The sequence below is a fragment of the Plecotus auritus genome (genome assembly GCF_963455305.1).
Source record: "Plecotus auritus genome assembly, chromosome: 1".
Taxonomy (NCBI): domain Eukaryota; kingdom Metazoa; phylum Chordata; class Mammalia; order Chiroptera; family Vespertilionidae; genus Plecotus; species Plecotus auritus.
Window position 1 is genome coordinate 12,478,542 of NC_137770.1, and position 19,333 is coordinate 12,497,874.

Consider the following 19,333-nt stretch of genomic DNA (forward strand, 5'->3'; position numbering starts at 1 on the left):
AAATATACCAAACTTTAACAATAGTTGTGTTTATTATCTCGTCTTCCCTTACTTTTTAAATCTACCTCAGCAGTTTTAGTTACTATACGATAGTGTTATTTCCTAAACCGTGTTTCCCAGAACACCAATTAATACAGTTGATAGTTACAGTGAAGGGGGCTGTCCGGAAAGCTGGGAACGCTGGCTTCAACAGCACGTTCCTGCCGCAGGCTCTGTCCTGACCACGTGAGCGTGGGCGTGACTCCCCCAAGGACACAGATACACAACACTTCCCCATGTCTGTTACCGAAGGACCAAGGCAGGCCTATCAGCCATGGAACACCCAGGAAGATGCTACAGTGAGTTCTGCTGCGCGCCAGGCGCACCTGGCAATCGAGAGAGAGAGAGAGAGAGAGAGAGAGAGAGAGAGAGAGAGAGAGAGAGAGAGAGGGGGAGAGAGGGGGAGAGAGCGGGGGAGAGAGAGAGAGAGAGAAACTCCCTCCCACCATCCCAGTGTCACTGCTTCAGATGAATTCTGTCTGGTTTTGCATCCCAGCTCAACACCGCCGGCTAGTCAATCGGCTAGGTGACCTTGGTGATTTAATGTGTCTCTTCTTCATTTTCCTCATCTGCAAAATGGGGCAACCCTCTTCAGAGGATTTTTTAGAAAAATTAAATGAGTTCTTATTTTGTAGGCAATTAAAAATGTCTAGTACACGTCAGCACTACGGGTTTACTAACTAAGGAAAATGCTCACAGCACACATCAACCACCTTTTCAAAGCTCCGGAAGTCCTGGGTGGCACTGGGTGGCTGTTTTTCAGAGAGTTTCTCATTTCACACAATTCTGATGGGTTGATTCAATCATTCAACAACGAATGAGCATCGACGGCTAGCGAGGCTCTGTTCTGGGACCAGGAACACAGCGGAGGGCAAGCCAAAGAATGTCTACTTTCAAAGCATTTATAATCCAATGGGAGAGAGAAAGAAAAAACTTAAGACAGTGACCAATGCTTTTAATACAGGAGAAAGAGTAACGAGGGGAGCGGCCTGTTAGGTAATCAAAGAAGGCTCTCTGAGAGGCTGACATCAATATTAGACACAAAAAATACCCAGACAAAATTCTGGGGAAATAATGTTCCAGGGAAAGAGACCAGCAGGTGCAAAGGAGCAGAGGCAGAAAGGAGCTTGGCACGTCTGAGAATCAGAACGAAAGACAAGATGGCTCTATCGCAGGGACCATCTGAGGATTCACTGTGACTGGTTAAAGGAGGGGGTGACATGACATGATTTCTTTTAAAGGTCACCCAACATTAATGGGACACTGGGTTTATCTACCAGAAAAAGTGACATTGGGTTCATCTCTTACAACTCTCTGAGAAATCAATACCAGGAGAATTACAGAATTTGATGTGAAATGAAAAACCAGAGTTTTTAGAAGATGAAGTAGGAGAATATCTTTGTGACCTGGAGAGAGGCAAAATCAACCTTGAACCGAACACAGGGAAAACTAATTATAGAGGCCGATGCACTTGACTATATCAAATTTAGTCTTCTGAGAAGATACTCTTAAGAGGAAAAAGGCAAGTCACAGACTAGGGCTAGATTAGATGAGCTAGATTAGCCCCCTAACTACGCTAGAAAGGATAGCAAAAAAAAAAAAACACCAAAAAAAAAACCAACTCATCCAAAATAGATAAATAACTTCTACAAATCAGTAAGACAGAAAAATGAGTAAAAGATAGAAACTTCATACAGAGGGTATCAAGTAGCCCTTGGACTGATGAAAAGGTGTTCAATCTCATTAGAAGTCAGGGAGATATAACCCCAATGAGATATCACTACCTGCCCCACCCCCCCCCGCCCGACCCCCAGGAAGACTATCATTCCAAAGGCCACCAATGCTAAGTGTTGCCAAGGATAAGGGGCAACTAGAACTCACAATACCACTAGAAGGAATGTAAATGAATACAGATGCCCTGGAGGACTGCTTAGTGGCATGATCCTGCAATTCTATTTTTAGATATTACCCTGGAAATAGGGTAAGCAGGTGTACCAGGCAGCATGAACAAGGATGCGTATCAGGAGCATTACTGGTATTAGCCCCGTAAGGAAACAACCCACATACCCACCAACTGCAAATGGATATATAAATTGTATAGTATCCCGCTAGGGCAGTGGTTCCCCACCTTGTTTTTGGCCACGCCCCACCTAAGCATCTCTAAAATCCTGATGCCCGCCCCCCCCAATGACATATAATTTTTATTATTCACAAAGTGAACTCCTATTCACGTGGAGGAAGCCTAAAAGACCATTAACTTGGTCTAAACAAGCTTCCAAAGAACATGGCATCCATGAAAGAGAAAAATAAAAGAAGCAAAGGACAGTTAAGTACTGAGGAAGAAATCACTAAGAAATTGTTAAAATAATAATAATTATATGAAGTCATATAAAAAATAGCAAATAAAGTTTCAAAACATATACTAGAGAACAGAAATGTATAAGTATGTCACAATATATATTTATATACTGTATATGAGGCCCCTAGAATCATAAGAAATGCAAAAAATTCACTGTTCATAACTCATTCTCGAAATGCCCCCCTTAAAAATCAAACTGCCCCCCTGTGGGACGTGTGCCCCACATTGGGAACCACTGCTCTATAGGAAATACTCATGATGATGATGAACTACAGCTACAAGGAGCACGTGGGCCAAACTGCTGCTGAGAGAAAACATGTACATACGTGTGTGTGTTTCCGTATAACTCCATTAATATAAAGGTGTCTCAAAGGCGAAATCAAACTGGCTTTTACCTAGTTTAAGAAATGCAAGGCAGTGATTACATCTAGGTCCTGATGGTGGTTCCTGGAGAAAAAGGGGTGTGGCTGGCAGGAAGCATGAGGGGAGCTTCAGGGGGGGCAGGGCAGGGGCGGGGCTGGCAATGCTCTATTTCTTGGCCTGAGTGATCTTTACATGAGCGTTCACTTTATAATGATTTGTTATACTTGACGTTTATGTTTTATGCACATTGCTGCATGTGTGGTAATCCTTGACATTTCTTAAAAGGTTCCAACAAATCATCCAGGCTGTATGGAGAGTAGACTGTGGGGGGGAGGGAAGCAGGGAGGGAAGTAAGATGCCCTTCCACCAGTCTAGAGAAAAGCCCGCTCGACTAGACCAGACCAGAGCAGACGTCTCCCTGGGCCAGGCTGAGGCCACGAGACTAGCTCCCAGGGCTAGACTAGATGAGCTAGATTAGCCCCCTAACTATGCTAGAAAGGATGGCAGCTGGGACTGAGGAGGTGATAAGGAGATGGGGAAAGCAGACAGGCTCGGGATATGTTTTGGAGGTAGAAGGGGCAGACAGTGGGGTGCAGGGAAGAAGGACATTGGGAACTTCTGGCTTGTGCACCTGGACAGCTGGCGATGTCACTGAGATGGTGATGAGCTGGGGCAGGCAGGGGGAGGGTACACGAGGACATCAAGAATCTGCACTGATCATATTGAGTTGAAGGTGCCTGGACGTCCCAGAGGAGGTGCCCAGAGGTCACTGGGCATTTGAGCCTGGAGCTCACCACACTAGGACGAGTAGGGAAGCCCCGCCAAGTCACTCACCCTCCTGCACAGCCGTCTCCTGGCACCCACCGAACAATGTGGGTTGGCAAATAATATACTGTTCTGCACAATGGGGTTTCAGCATGGGCTCTCAAACAGTGCGACCCATAAGCATTCCATCATCGCCAAGGGTCAACGTAATGAGAAATAAACATGTTTCGAAATGGGTCACCATCATATGCTCTTGACAGGGAGGAAAAGGACCCATCCCAGTTGCATACAATTAACTGGCGTATGTGAACATCCTCTCTCTTCCTTTTCTAGTTCCCGATACTATTCCCACCTGAGGTCTCCTATAGGCAGAACTGAAACAAATTATTTTAGGGAAAAGGAGTATTTTTGAGTAGAAAGAACTCAAATTTCTCTCTCCGCTCCACACTTTTGGCCGAAGCAGCCTCAAACGGCAGACCTTCCAGGAGCACCTTCTCAGAAGTTACCTTTCTGAAAACAAGCACTGGCTCGGGCTCAGCTTTGTGTTTTAAGGAGTTCTATCTGTAGGACTTCGCCTCCATTGATGCCATTCCACCAAAAGCAGTCTACGGCAGGGTGAAACAAACTGCCTTCACTTGTCAGAATCTTGAAACGCAACACACATTCTTTAAATTTTTTTTTTTTAGAACTGTGGTAAAGTACACAGCATAAATATACTTACGTTAATCATTTTTTAAGTGTACAGTGCAGTGGCATTAAGTACATTCACGGTGTTGTGCAACCATCACCATCATCCATCCACAGAACTCTTTTCATCTTGTTAAAACAAAACTGTACCCATTAAACAATAATTTCCCATTCCCTCCTCCCCCAGTCCCTAGTAACCACCATTCTACTTCTGTCTTTATGGCTTTGACTGCTCTAGGTCCCCCATATAAGTAGGATCATATGTGTCCTTTGGTGACTGGCTTATTTCACTTAGCATAATGTCCTCAAAGTTCATCCAGGTTGTAGCATGTGCCCGAATTGCCTTCCTTTTTAAAGCTGAATAATAGTCCATTGTATGGCTAGACCCATGTATCTACTCATGTCAATGCACACTTAGGTTGCTTTGTCTATTGTGAATAATGCTGCTATGAACATGGATGTACAAACATCTCTTTAAAGTCCTGAAAAGTAGCATGTATTCTTCACAGTTAAATTTCCCAAGTGACAGGTAATCAAGCTGACCAATTTTCTATTTTACACCCGGCTATCCGATTCCTGCTTGCAACCGAACTTTCTGCCTGGATCTTTACTGACTTAGAACTTCTTACTTGTGCCGAGACCTACCAGAGATGATCCCAACCTTACCCTGGAAGAAAGGTTATGGCACCGGCTTAACCTTCACTGTTGAAATAGCCTGAGTGCAGCTCACGAAACGGAGAGATGTTGTTCTAATACTGAAGGGAGAACACACATATCCAACCACTGTTCATCAAAGCTAGAAATCCAAGTAGAATACAAAGGAAACAACTCCACTCAGCCCCAACACAAGCAAATGTCCCTCCTCCAGTTAGTTACCTTGGAAACCTGAACTAACATCAGGCCATCTCCATGAAATGGTACTCCCATCAGAGCACCTCCAATTCATTCAGTACATAATGTGCTTTTTCTGTATGGAGCGGGGTGTGAAGGGTTTCAGCTTAGGAAAAGATCTTCAGGGATGTGTAGCCGATATATATGTGGGATACAGCTGGGTATCAGGCAGGTGACAGGTAGCAGAGGAGCCAGAGAGGGGAGCAGGAGCCAGATCTCTGAGCACAGACTTCACCCTGTATCCATGGGACCCACACAAGTGTCATCAAGCATTCACTGAGCATGTCCTACCTTCCTGGCACTGTGCTGTGTGACGTGCATCTATTAATTCCATTAATCCTCGTGACAGCCCGGGTAGTATCATTGTTGTCCCTTTACACTTAGAGGAACTAAGGCCTGGAAGGGTCACATGACTTGCACATTTTTAAAAATCAACTGAACCGTAGTTACTCTTCGGGGTCATCTTAAACGCACCCCCAGGAAATCCTCATCAGAAGCTGAGCTTCCCCAAACCCTCCAGAACTTCATTCTCAGACCACGGGACTATTATGGGCTGTGTCCCCCCAAAATTCAGAGCAGAAACTCTAATGTGACAGTGCTAGGAAGTGGGGCCTCTGGGAGGTGATTAGGTCATGAAGGTGGAGTCCTCCCAGGTGGAATGGCAGCTTTATAAATGGGACCCCAGAGAGCTCTCTTGCCCTCCTTCTGCCACGTGAGGACACAATGAGAAGTCAGCAACCTGCCACCCAGAGGAGGACCCTCACCAGAACCCAACCGTGCTGGCATCTGACCTCTGACCTCCATCCTGACCTCTGACCTCCAGCCTGACTTCTGACCTCCAGCCTCCAAGACTATGAGAACGAAACTTCTTCTGTCTAAAGCCACCCGGCCTATGGCCTTCCGGTACAGCAGTCCAAGCGGACTTATTTCCACAGGTGGCTGATGGCATTCCTTAGGTGTAGATTTCATTTTCAACTTAGCAGGCAACCTCCAGTCCTTCCTTGCACGTTCTCAAGGGGGCACCTTGGTCTCACCCCCAAGTAAAGGCCCCTTGACACTCTCACTCACTCTAATTTAGCTGGAATGGATCCCAGGCCCCAGCTGTATCCTCCCTTCTGGGAAGATGGAGAAACGAGGCCCAGGGAATGAATGAGTCTCGGGGCCATTTTAGGGTTCCAAGGTACTGAACCTCCCAGGGCCTGTGGACGAAAAAGGACCACCTACTCCACCTGACGAGCGCAGGGGAGGCCTGCGTGACGGGCCTTCCAAACGCAGAGACCAGAAGTAACCACATGGGATGGTCTGAACATACAAAGTCCCAGCTAGAAGCGAGTCCTAGCAGGGGGTCACCTCCTAGGCTCGTAGCTTCCTTGCAAAGGTCAGTCTTTACCTGTCTACTGTCTTGGTGCAGCTTAAGATAACATGCCTTTGAAATGTCAGGGTGATGTTCTTTTCCAGCCCCCTCAGGCATGACTGCCAGCACCAGGGCACATCCCAGAACCCACTGTTCCCCTGCTCCCCACATACACCTCTATGTGCCGTGGATGTTCATTGTTCACTGTCCTGTAGCCAGCAATGCAAAAGAAGCGTGTGTCTCCCCATTTACTTTTTATCAAATCTCAGAGATTTCCCCACTTTGCTCTCTCCTGCCCCCTTCATCTACCACCCATGTAGATTTCCTGCCATCCTTCTTCGTCTCCTCCTTTTATTCTAATGTATAAAATAAACTGCAAACGGCCAGTCTCCGGAGCACTTTCTCAATCTATGAGATTTTGCTTCCTGGCAGTTGTCGTCATTGGCTCAAATAAACTCACAAAAATGCTCTACAGGTTTGGACTTTCCTTATGTCGACAGCTCAAGTCCTCATCGACCAAATGAGAATGCCACACTCCGGACAAGCATCCTCTGAACTCAGAACCTGTGCCAGGGGCAATGCAAAGCCCAAAAGGTCAGAGAGCCTCCATCTACATGCAAATGCCAGCCCTGGCCCGGAAGGTCCTGCTCAACCAAGTCCCTGCAGCCTCTGGCCTCATCTCCCCCCTCCTCACCCGTCACTCCCTCCAAACGCTCCTCCAGATATGTCTGTGTCGCAGTAACACACCCTCTCCTCCCTGCCTCAGAGCCTCGGTGCCTGCCATTCACCTCCTCCATCCCTCTCCACCTAAATAACTGCTACCTGTCTAGTGTGTCTCAAATTAAACATCCCTGCTCTGGGGTAGCTTTCTCCTGGTAGGTCAGACCCCCATTATATGCTCTATTGCCTCTTGAACGTGTTTATATTTCACTCTTGCCCCCTTGCTCAAGATTTCTCCTCCCTGGAAGAGCCTCCACTTCTCTCTGGGGGTCAGGACTCTTGTCCATTGTCACCTGCTGATCGAATGCAAGAGCTCAAAGGTGAGTTCCCTTCCTCCTTTCTTTAAAGCCAACACTTGCCATTCTTACCCCCATCACTCCAACGAATACCAAGCCTGCAACTTCCCCGTAAGAGAGGGAGCACTGAAGGATGATTTTGATGGGCACACATCTCGCTCATACAGAAGCAGAAGGAAGCTGAGAAGCTTTCATTTATTTATTTATTTATTTATTTATTTATTTATTTATTTATTTTTCAGGTCACAATAGCAGCTCACGTTTAATGAGCTTTCACAGCTACCCTCGGGGCAGGTCTTAGTATCCCCACTTCATGGATGGGGAAACAGAGCAGTTAAAAACAAAAAATCCCGGAGTCCCCCAGCTGGTGTCAGAGATGGCGTTCTGAGCCCAGCCTGTCCTACCACTGTTAGGGTGCCATGAGTTACTCTGAGCCTCCAGCACAGACAGTGTGGGTTGGGGGTGTGTATATGTGTGCGTGTGTGTGTTTCCAGCTAAACCCTGCGGTGGAGGTCAGTTGCCTTCATCAGGAATTCCCACCCCAGGGCTGATGAGTTAGCATGATGACTGGCCGAACTCCCAAGTTTTCAGCTGTCTCTGTTTCCCATCAACATCTGGGACTCTGCTAATCTGCATACCAAGTTGGGTTTACCGGTAACCTAGGACTTGGTAATTGGCATACCGGGTGATGGACGTGGACTCTCGTGGCTGAAAGCAATGGCATTTGAGACGTGTGGACAGGCCAAGACGTCAGAGGCCCTTGCACCAGAGGGACGAGGGACAGAAGCCTGTATCCTGTGTCCTTAGGGATGGCTCCAAGGCCCCATCCCCAAATGGCCAGCGGCCTGGGTGGGTTCTGGTGCCTGATCCTGACTATGAGGTTAACTGAATCCTGACACTTGAGTATTATCGATTCTATATGGAGTCCACCTTTCCGGCAAGTTGTGCTCAGAATACCTGAGAGGCTAGGCTGTTGGGACTCCATTCATCTTACTGAAGGTTGTACCTCTGGGGTGGCGGGATCTGGCTGGTTCTCGCCCACCACAGTTAGCAGCTCCGTAGAAAACTCACACTGTACCTACACTTCCTAAATAAAGAGGCTTTGATGGGGCCCAGGACATGCAGAAGCTTGTAATTGTCATTTACACATGCATTATTCTGAGCTTGGACACATTTCCCCTGGGGGATCAGCCCTAAATGATTCCTTTTGGTCAAATGTCTGCTGGGCTGAGTGGGGAGTGTCTGTCCCCTGGGACCAGGGCAGTGGCAGGTCCTCAAACCCACAAGAACTGCCTCTCGGGAAGACAATCAATTACGAAGCTCCTTTATCCATAATTCAGGAAGGAGACGTTCTGCTACGGGAAACAAGAGTCTCGGCCACAGAGAGCATTTGAAAAAACGATCATTAGAACGATGGGATCGCTGGGCTGGCATGCCACCCTGTTGGAAGGCCCCACAATTCAATAAATGTTTGGGTTTTAAAATGCCCTTGATGGAGACACTCTGCGTCTCGACTCTATCAATAGCACTATCCTGATTCTGATAGTTACTACAGTCTCTCAAAATATTTCCATTCCGTGGAATCTCCCTGTACTATTTCTCACAACTGAGTCTAACTTTATAATTATCTCAAAATAAAAAGTTTAGGAAGGTCAATGGGGGGAAAAGGAGATATATGTACTACTATTTGTAATACTTTAAACAATAAATTTAAATAAAATAAAATAAAATAAAAAGTTTAAAAAAACAAACTAAAAACGAATGACTTCTATATCCTAGGAGACATCTTCCAATTGCTTTTATTATTTAGGACATTGAAAGTCTGGAGGCCGGGGACTGGAATTCACAGCAATCATTATATCAGCTTTCTTCTTTTTTTTAAATATATTTTTTTATTGATTTTAAAGAGTGAGGAAGGGAGAGGGAGAGGGTGAGAGAGAAAAACATTGATTGGTTGCTGGGACCAAACCCGCAACATGGGCATGTGCCCTGATACGGGGAATCGAACCAGCAACCTTTCAGTGCACGGGACACTGCTCCACCAACTGAGCCACACGGGTGCATCACCCTTCTTACCTGGAATTGGGGGCACTCCCATCCTCTCCCTTTTGTTTTGGGAGCCAGCAGCAGGATTCGCTGCATCCCTGAGTGCTGGGAACTCCAGATCCTAAGCCACAGGCCGCAGCTCAATCTCCAACAAACACTATGGCATTTGCTGTCATGATGCTCTCAATTCATAGGACCCGGCTCCACCCCGTGGTGCCCTGGCCTCCAACAAGCCTTCACCGAAGGAGGCCCTCAGAACACTGCTCTTCAGAAGGGTTTCCCCACGCACATCTAGGCAAGGCCCAGAGCAAACACCTGTTTCAGATCTCAAGATGAAACGCTGCCTTAGTGTGAACCTTAGGAAAAACCCCAAACCCCAAAGCTGAGACGGACCCCAGGAAACTGATGACCATGCGGTCTCCCTCTGGGGTGGGGTGCAGCATGGGTTCAGGGCTGGGATTCAGGAAACTGCCAACGGGCTCTGGGACCTCGAGCAGGAGCCGGCCAACGACCGCCAGAGCTCATCAAGTTCACTGACAGACTACGCCTACGACGGCAGGGGCTCAGCCGCTGCCGCGGACACCGCTGCCCCTCAGGGCCTAACACATGGACCGTCCGGCCCTTTCCAGAAAGAGTTTGCTGACCCCTGACTCAGAGCGATACTCATGGCAAAAATGCCACGGACAGCGTTCAGGGCCAGGCACCATGCCAAGTACTTGTCACACCTGAGCTCATGCAAGCCACACAACAAACCTACAAAGCTGGGACGCTCTCCGTCTCCTAAATAAGGGAGCTGAGGCTCAAGGAGACGCGTTCACACACCTGGCCAATGAGAAAGCCAGGATTCAAACTTGTGTGCATCCGCTGCTGGGCTCCTTCCAATGTACAGTCTTACCTCCTGAGGGAGTCTCTCCTCTCCCTGGGTCTGGCGCCTCATCTGCGAGGATGTCAGCGCTGCAAGAGACGCTCTACCATCCCCACCACTCCTTTGAATACGATGAGAGCAACTCTTTCCCAATCAGATATCCAGGCACAGGGGGAGGCCCCGGATGCCCAGCACTTAAAATTATTTTACTTAAAATTACGTTTATAACCCAACATACTTCCAAAGAAGTTTGACATCAGAGCAAAAAAGCTGAGAGCCAAGTAACAGTGTGGAAAAGGGATAAAGGAGGAGGGAAGAATGACATTCTTTCAAAATGAGCACAAATATTGCTGAGCTTCGTGGCAGCCAAAGCGACGGGGGAGAATGTCAGCAGTGAGAATCGCCCCTGCTGCTCCACCTTGCAGCTTCAGTGTTCCCGATCCTGCCTCCTGCCTTCAGTGTGGGCTGATGCCACAAGGAGATACACCGGGATCCCAGTGCCGCTGGCTCCTGGAAAGATCGGATCCATCCCTGCATAAACCAGATGGCACGAGCCCAGTGTGGGACACTGAATGGGACCAAGAGTGTATCACATCAAGGCCCATCACCACTCTAACTAAGGGTTATGTCTAACTCCCTAGGAGGAAGAACTAGGAGACTGATATCAGAGCCCACTGAAGATTCTGTAGACTTTTTTTTAGTAAGAATATAGTCAGTTGTAAAAAAAAAAAAAAAAAAAAATAATCACATTTTTATGACCATTTTTTAAAAAATATATTTTATTGATTTTTTACAGAGAGGAAGGGAGAGGGATAGAGAGCCAGAAACATCGATGAGAGAGAAACATCGATCAGCTGCCTCCTGAATACCCCCTACTGGGGACGTGCCCGCAACCAAGGTACATGCCCTTGACCGGAATCGAACCTGGGACCCTTGAGTCCACAGGCCGATGCTCTATCCACTGAGCCAAACCGGTTAGGGCTTTATGACCATTTTTAAGAAGGTTAAAAAGAAAGTTATGGCCCAGCTGGTGTGGCTCAGTGGTCGAGTATCAACCTATGAACCAGGAGGTCACGGTTCAATTCCCCAGGTGGGGCACATGCACAGGTTGCAGGCTCGATCCCCAATAGGAGACGTGCGAGAGTCAGCTGATTGATGATTCTCTCTCATCACTGATGTTTCTCTCTCTCTCTCTCTCTCCCTCTCCCTTCCATTCTCTGAAATCAATAAAAACATATTTAAAAAATGAAGTTATACCCAGCTGCATAAGAGAACCACACTGGCAGTGGGGATGGTAAAGGAAGTAGCTTAGTGGAACCCTGACTTGTGAGGTCGTTCTTATCCCAGAACCACCACACCCCCCGCCCACCCCTTCCCCAGGCCCGTAGCACAGAGGCAATGACCATGGATCTTGCATACACACTCCCAAGTCCCCCTGCAGAATCTTCCAGAGCAAGAGAGGCCACACCCCCACCCAACCCCACTCCGTGGTTCTTAACTGTGGCTGCACATGGGCGTTACCGGCAGAGCCTGGAAACCCACTCCAGACGGCCCACGCCCGGCGATTCTGCTTCATTCGTCTGGGGTACAGCCTCGGCATCAGGACGCAGGCATGTCCCCAGGTGACTCTAATGCGTGGCCAGAGCGGAGAACCACAGCCTCGTTCAACCGCCCACCCGCAGATGTCACGATCGCTCTCCCCTTTCACAAGTCAAATCCCCACCGCAAGCAGCTATTACTACGATTACAAATAATGCCTTGACTATAAGGTCCACCTAATTTTTAAAGTAGAGGGTTCCAATAATGATCCCTCACTCCCTATGACCTCAGGCTTTGGCCCAACATGTTATGTTGGAGAGACACGTCCACCCTTGCCCTCAGATCACTCTCTCCCCAGGCTCCTAGTCATGGATGTTTACTGAACAGCACCTGCGTGCAGAGACAGAGGACTCCCCACAGCCATCCTGAGAGGTAGGGAAGGCCATTCCCATTTGACAGATGGAAAAACAGAGGCTCCAAAAACAATGTAAGGTTTGAGAATGTCAGATCTTTATATTCCTGCACTATTTTCTATCCCAGTTGCTCTAAAACCTGAACTTGGAATAGAAGCAGAAAGCTTCAATTGCCTTAAAAAGAAACGAAAATATTTCAATGAGTTCACTCAGTTCTGGCCACACCAGCCTCCTTGCGGGTCCAGAAACAGCTTCCTCGGGGCCTTTGCACTTCCTGTTTCCTTGATCAGAAATGCAGCTCCCTACACTCCCCTTTCCTCTAGCTAGGGGTGGGGAACGTCCGGCCGCTGGCTGTATAGTGTAAGGCCGGTGAAAGCATGTGGTCTGGCCCTGCCAAGGCATGAAGGGTGAGTTAATTAAATATCTGACCAAATATAGAGGCTAATTTTTTAAAATCTTTATTGTTGAAAGTATTACCCTATTGATCCTCTCCTGCCTGCCCCCACCCCCCCTGACCCAGGCCTTCACCACCCTACTGTCTGTGTCCATATGCATATAAGCATACACGTTCTTTGGTTGATTAACCCCCGCCCCTTCCCTCCGAGTTTCCACACTCTCTTCCATAGCAGGCTCATTTTTAAGTTTATAATTTTGTATGGCCCGTGAATGGTGTTATAATATCCAAAGGGCCCTTGGCAGAATAAAGCTCCCCACCCCTGCTGCAGCACACCCTCCTCACCGCATTCAGGCCCTGTCCACTAAGAGACCCTCCCGAACACCCTATTTTAGGTCCCCGAACCATCCCGGCCACTATCCAGTTTATTTCTCCTCGTGATATCTATCCCCTGACAAGATGCATCTGCTTATTTGCAAATCTCTTTTTTGCCTCCTCCACTACAGCAAGCCCCTCCCCCCGCCACCCCCCCTCCCACCGCCCCGGCCCCCGGGGCAGGGACCTTGGGCTCCTGCTGCATCCCAGTGCCTGGCACCCAGCAGGTGTTCAGTAAAGACCCTCACAGCGGCCCTTATCATGTACCAAATCCTGTCCTAAGGGCCGTCCTTACGTTAGTGCACTAAATGCTCACTGAGACAGCTGGCCTCGATGCTGTCATCACCTTCTGGGGCACAGGAGGGTTAAGTCACTGCTGGTGAGGGGCAGGGCCAGGATTCAAACCCAGACAGACCAGCCCCAGAATCTGCATCCTTACCCACCTTGTTGAAGGAGTGATCCATGAATGAGTGATGCTATTACACTGATCCATGGGTGGGGTCACCCTGAATTCCTCCGGGAACACAACGCACCCTGCCTGGACCCCATCCCCCAGGCATTCCGTCTGTCTCCTCGGTCAGGCCCCGCCCCACCGGCCATTCACCCTGTAACAGCACCACAGTTTGGACAGCAGCAGAATTCTAGGACACGTCCAAGCGGGAAGGAACTCGAAATGTACCCAACGCCTGGCGTGTCTCCCCAGACGGCTCGTCTTCACGCAGCAAAGCAGGGCCCTGTGGACACAGGCAGAGCTGGGACACGGGGGAGCTGGCCAGACAGCACGCACGAGGTCAGCCTGGTTCTCCTGCCTGAGAAGGGCCCGGCGGGACACAGGTTCCTCCCCGGCAAGACCCTGGCCTGTGGGCCTCTTCCCGCCCTCACCCTCAGGCAGCTGCCGCGTCCTGTGATCTGAGCACATCCCAGTCTCTGAAATTGGACCCTCTCTCCACTCCGCTGTTGCTGCGCTCCTGTCCCTAACCAGTTCCATCCTCTGCCCTGAGGTCGGAGTCACCTTCCCAAAGAACACCCCCACACACCCCGCCCCGCATATCAATCCTTGTCTCAAGAGCCTTCCCCAACTCCCAATGAGAATGCAAACTCGAGCTGGACAACAGCCTGCTGTCATCTGACTCTTCCTCAGGTCTCCCCCTCCCTCGATACTGCTCACGCACAAACCACACTGCTCTGCTGCATCCTTCAGCTCCCACCAGCCGACTGTTTGCTGTGGTGCATAACACAACCCCCCAAAACAACCCCCAAAACGTCAGTGGTGTACAACACATGTATTCCTTATTCTCCTCACATCCTGGCAGTCATGGGTGGCTTCTCCTGACTTCCCATTCTAGAAGCCAGGCAGAGAGAGAAGCCATCCTCCCAGGAGAGGGACAAGAACCCTGGCACAGAGCTGGCATAAACACATCAGCTTTTCATGCTTCTGCTCTCCGTGTACGTCACGCCTGCTCCCACGCCACTGGCCAAGGCAAGTCACATGTCCATGTCCAATGTCAACGGACAGAATACCCTAAAAGGCAAGTCACGTCCCCACCTCTACAGGAAGGTCTAGAGGTGAGTAAATGCAGACAATAACACAAGCGGTCACAGAAAGTCCTGCCTCGGGGCCCAGGTCCACGTGGCACCCTGATCTGCAGGGTCAAAGGCTGTCCATACCCACACCAATTCCCCCATGAAGGCCCCCAGGAAACATCGCTTGCTTCCCTGAGCCCTGACATGGCTTCTTCTGCCTCTGAAGGTATGTAGATCGCAATGTCCCTCAATCCCCAGACAGTATTTTAATTATTAGCATTTCACGGTTCACTTTCCTGTCGGATTAAACGTTAGCATGCTTCACAGTGGAGTCGGTCCTCCTGCCGGTGGGATTCTGCACATGGCGGGCAGTTTGGCAATGTTGGTTCAGGGAGTGGATGAGTTTAAGGCGTAGAGAGCTAGATTTGCATTTGGCTTTTGAGATCCTATATAATAAAAGGCTACTATGCAAATCGACCGAACAGAAGAACAACCGGTCGCTATGATGCACACTGACCGCCAGGGGGCAGATGCTCAACGCAGGAGCTGTCCCCCGGTAGTCAGTGTGCTCCCACAGGGGGAGCACCACTCAGCCAGAAGCCGGGCTCATGGCTGGCGAGTGCAGCAGCGGTGGCAGGAGCCTCTCCCGTGTCCGCGGCAGCACTAAGGATGTCCGACTGCTGGCTCCCAGACTGCGAGAGGGTGCAGTCTGGGCTGAGGGACCCCCCCTCCGAGTGCACGAATTTTGTGCACTGGGCCTCTAGTATATATATATTTGGCAGAAACAGGGTGACTTTCCTCATTATGCCTTGCTAATTTCTGGATGCATATTTCCTCTTCCCTCCCGCCCTGCATGTGAGGGTGAGCCTTAGTTTGATGCATCCCCTCTTGGCAAAGCATGGCCCACACCTGAGGCTCTTGAATTGCCTGGATAAATGAACAAATGAGTAAATAAACGAGAGCGTAGAGAGGCTGAGCAGACTTTGACCCCGGAGGCGGCAGAAGAGGTTGAGTGGGGAAACCAAGCAGCCTGCGGGGTGGGAGAAGCTGGCTGGAGTATCTGGCCTCGAGGAGTAGCTGGACTCCAGGTGACCATTACTCAATCCCATGGAGAGAGACGTCAACTCTGAAGTCTGCAGACTGCTTCTCACTTTGTCTGCCAACTACTCCTGGAAAGAGACCACGGGGAACTACCATTTAAGACACGGATTGTGTCCGAAAGACAACTCCTAAGATGTGAATACCGAAAACGAGGTGAATGAACAGGTGCACCCTCACAAACCCTACCAAGCACCCCACGGCCCCAGGATCACACACTCCTGGGAACTCAGAAGACTTACCTTGGAGTAAAAACAGAGTTTGGGCTTGTTTTCCCAGGCCCACAATATGGTTTAAAAAAAATAATTTAAATGCCTTTAAGTCTTTCCTCCACACGATTACACATCCCACCAAAGTGAGATTGGGCAGCCAAGACTGCCAGACCCTGGGAATTAAACAAGGACAGCAGACCACTACCCAGTGGCTGCTGAGGTCAAGCCCTGCCCAGGCAAATCCCTGGCTGGGAGGGGCAGTGTTGCCCAGGCCCGGCCATCTGGCTGACAGCATGAAGGCCAGAAAGTCCACTTCTCAATCAAGCGACGAGGAGGATCAACGGATCAGCCTGGATGAGAAATACCTGACTGCCCCCTATAAACACACACTGTCCGCACACTCAGGATGCTCCATCCAGCCTGCATTTACCCTGCACTGTGGTGAGGTGGCCTACCTCCTGGCCAGGCTCCGCCCTTGAGGACAGGATCTGTGCCAGCCTCCCTCGCAGAGATGGGCAATAGCCACACTTGTCAACATGGGCTGGAGGTAGGGAAACCCAAGGCCAAGGGGCTGCCAACCACAAGGTCGCCCCCTTGCTCTCCAGTACTCCATTCTCCCACCCTGTGTCCCGCAGGCTGGCAGGAGCTCCAGGGTGGGATCCTGCTGGGCTGGGGGAGGCGGGTAGAGGGGCTGCAGCACATGACGGCCGCAGTTCCTGTCCTGGCCCTGCACTGCCGCTGGGTGACCACCGTCTGCAAGTCTCCGACCCTGGCTGCTCACTAGCATCACCCGGGAGCTTTCGGAAACCTCTGCCCAGGTCCTGACCTTAGAGATTCTTCTGAGGTAATGGCCCAGGTGGGGCCGGGGCATGGGTGTTTTTTGTAAAGCTCTCTGGGCAAGTCTAAAGCACAATGAGGGTTGAAACCTCAGCTACAGACCCGAGAGTCCCACCAAGTACTGGACCATATAGCACTGGGGATACTGGGTTGGACTGTTCGGCATTTCTGCATCCACACATCCACCTCAAATATTTGGGAAATACTAGGTTTAAAAATGCTGAACGCTCAGATACTTGCCCTCGCATATGCATAGCAGCAGCATCCACCATAGTTAAAAGGTGGAAATAAGTGTCCATCAATAGGTAATACAGCAGAATATTACTCAGCCTTAAAAAGGAGTGAAATTCTGGCACATGGATAAACCAACATGGATAAACCTTGAGGACACTCTGCTGAGTGAAATAAGCCAGTCACAAAAGGACAAATATTGTGTGATTCTACTTATACTAGAGGCCCAGTGCACAAAATTCATGCATAGGTAGGGTCCCTAGGCCTGGCCGGCAATCAGGGCTGATCAGGTTCCCCCGCCTCCCCACCTCTTCCTTCCCTCACTCCCTCAGTGCCCCACTGCCACCACTGGTTGCCCGCCATGTTCCACACCACCCCCTGGTGGTCCGCACACGTCAAAGTGAATGATCAAACTGCCGTTCTCCCGGTCGAACTCCCAAGGGGATACTTTGCATATTAGCCTTTTATATATATAGACTAGAGGCCTGGTGCACGATATTCGTACATGGGTGAGGGACCTAGAGCAGTCAAAGTCACAAAGACAGAAAGCAGAATGGAGATTACCCGGGGCGTGCAGAGGGGAGAATAGGACGTTACTGTTTAATGGGTACGGGGCTTCATTTTAACAAGATGAAGAGAATTCTGGAGGTGGATGGTGGTGATGGTTACATAACAATGTGAGTGTACTTAATGCCACAGAACTGCAGCGGCATTTAACTTTTAAATGGTTAAAACAGAAAACTTTATGTGTATTTTTCCACAATAAAATGGTTCTTAAGTGTAAATATTTCTTTACTTTTATTGCAGCGGATCTCAAAACCTTGACCATGCTGTGGTGGCTCAATGTGTGTCCACTAGAGGCAGACTTTAGTGCAGGGGTGGGCAAACTTTTTGACTCGAGGGCCACAATGGGTTCTTAAACTGGACCGGAGGGCCGGAACAAAAGCATGGATGGAGTGTTTGTGTGAACTAATATAAATTCAAAGTAAAGGAGCGGAGGGGAGAGCAAGAGAACCAGATAGAACAGCCGGATCCGGCCCGCGGGCCGTAGTTTGCCCACGGCTGCTTTAGTGTTTCCCAAACTCATTTGATCCTGGAAGCTTTTCGGAGCAGGAGATGGGGAGAGGGGCGGGCCACCGGGTGGCCCAGGACTCCTCGAGCAGCCTGCGGATGCTGGATCGCGCCGTAAACACATGAGCTCCTCTTACGTCACAGTCACGGCACTAAGCAAAGCAGCTCCCAAGCCTGATCTCGTTTCACTCTGCCAAGACTCCTGCCAGCTAAGTACTATGACCCCCTTTCTCTGATGGGGAAAACTGAGGCTCAAAGAGACAGTCATTTCCCCAAGGCCACACAGCCCCTTGGCAGGGCTGAGACCCAAACCCAGGTCAGGCAGACTCTATGCTCTCACTTCTCAACGTGTGGTCTGCAGAGAAGCGAGAGGCGGCCACCAGGAGCTGGGGAGAAATGCAGAGCCCAGGCCCCACCCCAGGCCCCATCCCAGCTGCATTTTACACGCTCCCGGGTGATCCTGGGCACTGGAGATGGAGACGCACAGCTCGAAGCTCCAACAACACACGGACCTTCCCCCATGATCTCGCGGGTCCCTCCAGACTTTATTGTGTGAGCCGAGTATTCCTTGTGAACACCCTCCCAGCGCCTGCGGTCTACAAATTAGATACAGCCCCCTCCCCTTTTTTCATTCTTCCTCCTGACGCTGAAGCCCGCAGGCCATTTAGCTCCTCGTCACACTACATTGGGGTTTTCGCCAGCTCTGGGGAAACAAGCGCGGCTTAAACAATCAAAGCCATCAGAAAGCAATTCTTTCAGGGGCTTGCTGCCTCCGAAGCCCACAGAAGACTTATCTAGAAACTAGTGGCCCAGTGCACGAAATTCGTGCACATTAAAAGGGGATTAATTAGAGGAAATAATTTAATATTGCTATTTGCCCTTTCTCTATAATAGAAGTGTCAGAGATGAAAGAAAATTAGTAAAATGTATATGAAAACCTTCCTCCTGTCAGAGTCTGGGGTACACCACAGGACCCAGAGTCAAGTCCCCGCCCACCCATATGCGCCTCAAAATCGTGTGAGACCCAGACCCAGCCAGCCCCCACCCCCACCCCCAATTGGGATAGATCCAGACATGGCTAGTCCCACCCTTGTCAAGCCCCGCCAGGCAGGGGACGTAGCCTCAAGTCCCCTGGCCCAGCACCAGGAGAGGGGCACAGCCTCAGGTCCCCTGTCAAGCCCCACTGGCAGGGGGGTGTAGCCTCAGGTCCCCCGTTAAGCCCCGCTGGGCAGGGCTGCGGCCTGCATTCCCCCA

At 49.8% G+C, this 19,333-nt stretch overlaps 1 protein-coding gene across 3 annotated transcripts in view; it reads right to left on the reverse strand.

The window, feature by feature from the left end:
• The window catches only part of SLC24A4 (solute carrier family 24 member 4), a 122,244-nt gene that overhangs the window by 86,576 nt on the left and 16,335 nt on the right, over positions 1 to 19,333 (reverse strand). The gene's annotated exons all lie outside the window — the stretch shown is intronic.